This window comes from Gymnoscopelus braueri (genome assembly GCF_963280865.1).
Source record: "Gymnoscopelus braueri genome assembly, chromosome: 2".
Lineage (NCBI taxonomy): Eukaryota > Metazoa > Chordata > Actinopteri > Myctophiformes > Myctophidae > Gymnoscopelus > Gymnoscopelus braueri.
Window position 1 is genome coordinate 55,910,473 of NC_137604.1, and position 3,664 is coordinate 55,914,136.

A 3,664-nucleotide genomic window follows, 5' to 3' on the forward strand; every position below is an offset into this window, starting at 1 on the left:
TGTTCGAACAACAGCAAGACATTACATTCGCGGCACTTTTTGTTGTGAGATGTTTCTTTTCCGGGTCATGCGAAGGATTCGTCTCCTGATTGGTTGTTGAAGTGTTAGAAGCCGCCCCAACCCCGCCTCTTCACGTTTTGGAATAATTATTATGTAGCTCATGCATTTTGATCAAATATATACACTAGGAAGAGTGGGCACCTGGACTGGTGGGCACCGGGATAACTGGGTACTCGGACGAGTGGGCACTTGGGACATGTGGGCACCTGGACGAGTGGGCACTTAGGGGTGGAGATAACTGGACACTAGGACGAGTGGGCACAAGGGACATGTAGGCACCTGAATGTCCCTAGTGCCCACTAGGACGAGTGCCCAGTTATCCCGGTGCCCACCTTTCCAGTTGCCCACATGTCCCTAGTGCCCAGATGGTTTTGGTTCCCACCTGAACTGTTTGGTTGCTACTTTATATGTCTATGAAATTAATTCAAGGACCCCAACGGAAACAAGTCCGCAAGGACTTTTTTGGTCGGACCTTTTAGACAAAAGTATTATAAATGTAACTTGTAAATTGTTTTACATTCTTTTGCCTAATACACATTTCAATTTCAGTTTCAATTTCAATTTCAATCAAAACCTTTCCTGTTACCATTGAGATATATAAAACATCTTAAAGGAAATATATTCCTCTTCAAATGAGAGTTAAATAGCTCTATATTCCAATAGGAATCATTGCTATTTTGTGTTTGTTCAATAATAGCCTTGGAAACCCATGCCTTTTTTTTTGTTACAAAAGAGTTCAATAACAGCTAGGGGTCTCCTCATCTCTCCAGCTTTCAGTATACATTTTAGGTCGGACTACCAATTTCATCCAATCAGGACTGGAGATAGAACTTATATAAAGGATAAGCGAGGGAGAATGGATGTGATGAAACAAATAAATGAGCAGCCAAAATTGAAGCTGGAGCATAAGCAGCTAAATTATATATTTCCGGCTTACTAAAGAGCTGCAGAGAAACTGAGAGATCCATGTTAATGAACAACTACTCAAGCAATGATTAGGCCTACAATTGGAATACAGCCTAGAGTTTTAACTTTGTAACAATAACTGTTTTGTTTTACCAAAAAAATATATAACTTACACTTACAGCACCTTTAAACACCTTAAAGTCACACGAAACGTCATCAACATGCTATTCATCTAACATGCTATTCATCTAACATGCTGTTCTCACTTTGATTTTGTCATTTAGGTCCCTTATTGTGCTGTAATCCTTGTTGTCTGCATTGATCTGAAAAGGTGAGTTCATTGTCAATAATTGTTTCCAGATATTTAAAGTTGGTGACCTGCTAGTAGCAACTCTAGCAACTGCTATGACAATCTGGGCAAGGTTTTCAGTCTGGTCAGAGACCATTAACTTCCATTATAAAAGAAAGTTAATATTTCAAAACGTATACAATATATGTGAGAAATATGGTATAGTGGAGGTACTTCCATGGCCTAAGAAATGTGGTGCTGATTGGCCCAGCGGTTTGCAAGATTAGCTAAAAAGCACATTGATGGTAGATATGATTGATGTACTTAATTTAGTAAGACATGGGTTAGGTTAAGACTTTGACAGGGGCCAGTTTGGAATTGCAGCCTCCTGAAGGTGTTTCTTTAGTGCAGTTTTGAAAGTGAGTAGTAGGTACCAGATACCAGGTGGATAGACAAAAAGTGACGTTCATCTCCACATGTTCTTCATAAAAAGTTAAAACTACGCATGGCTGTTAGGCTAGATCAGAATCAGAGTCAACTTTATCGTCACATCACAGGTTCACAGGTGTCAAGAAGTGGGTGAAATTCTTTTTTGTGCAAGATCTATCGTTTTTGTTGTTTTCATCCATCATTCAATGAATTGAAATGATTGATTGATTGATTGATTGATTGATTGAATACTTTATTTAGAAGTTTGCAGAAAAAAGCACATGAAAGTACAGTTCAAATACAAGGTCAACTAAATAGGATTAAAAAAAGAAAAGAAAGCCACTGGCTTGTTTCAATTGGGGTCCTTTTGTACTCAATTCATAGTGACATTAAATGACAGACAGATATACACTACTATGCAGAACATCATATAAACAGTTTAGAAATGAAAAATAAGAAAAACAAAAATCTGCAAACATAATGTACAGTAAAAAGTTCAGGGGGAGGGGCTGGGTTATGATCATGTGTGTAAGCGCAGGTAATCGTTTGTGCATGTGTGCTGGCGCATGTGAGTGTTTGCGCATGTGTGTTTGCGCATGTATGTTGGTGCATCATGTGTGGGTGTTTGTGCATGTGTGTGTGATTAATGGTGATGTGTGTGACGTCATAGTGTCTCCAACCATCTGCTCCCTATAGCAGACAAACACTGGCCGCGCCAGGTTGTGTGTGGCACGGTGTTATTTTCACATCAGGTGGCACTAATGCCTTTCCACACACACACACACACACACACACACACACACACACACACACACACACACACACATGCACACACATGCACACACACACACACACACACACACACACACACACACACTTAATTTCAAATTGTCTCTCAATGAAATGCTATGTATTTAAGCCGTTCTCAGGGTGACCGCTGATCATAAAGTGACCACTGATCAAAAAGGTGTTAATGTCGTCACACACACTCACATGTCAGCTGTCTTAGATCTCACTGACTGACTCCTGAACACTCTGTTTAAAACGGAATGGATGTCTGTGTGTACAGGTGCTAATGATTAGAAAGTTGTCAGCACCAATGATTGACCATTTGTGTGGCCGTGTGTGTGTGGCCGTGTGCGTGCATGCGCATACGCATGCATGGATGTGGACTCCGGTCCATATTAGCATCTGTTGTACTCACAGTCTCACACACACTCCATTATCACCTAGCAGAGTGTGTGTGTCAGCGTTGCAGGTCCCACATTAAGCTGATGTGTTTAATCATTTCACTTCAAGGAAAGGACTGTCCTCCACACACACACACACACACACACACACACACACACACACACACACACACACACACACACACACACACACACACACACACACACACACACACACACACACACACACACACACACACACACACACACACACACACACACACACACCTCCACGCCTCACACTTTCGCTCCAGCAGTGGGGTCAGCTGGCGTGAACCGTTAGTGAACCGGTCATTCACTAAGGGCTGATGTGTCTCAGTGTGCGTCTGAATGTTTAAGTGTGTCCGCTGTCAGTTGTTTTTGGGGGGTTTCAGGGATAACGCTCGCATGTGATCCTTCTCAGGGCTTCTGGGACGCTCCAGCCGTGTTGTTGCAGCAGTCCGTTGTGGAGTAGTGTGCAGAGCTCGGCAGAGAGACATTTTTTTGGAGTCTGGAGTCTCTTCTAGACATTTACATTATTCTTGGTTGTTAATAAGTGCATCTCTGGGTTTGCTAGATAACACCAAGTGTGTCTAATTTGTCGTTCTGTATACAGGTTGTTTAACGGGTAGAACCAACAGAAGTGTGTGCATGTGTGATCAGGAGGATAGGGTGATTTAACAAACAAACTGTGAGCTTTTGGGGTCTTAATTCAAAGTGCCCAGGTAAAGCGTATAACTGGTGGGCCACTGCACCTGTGTATCAGCTGAGG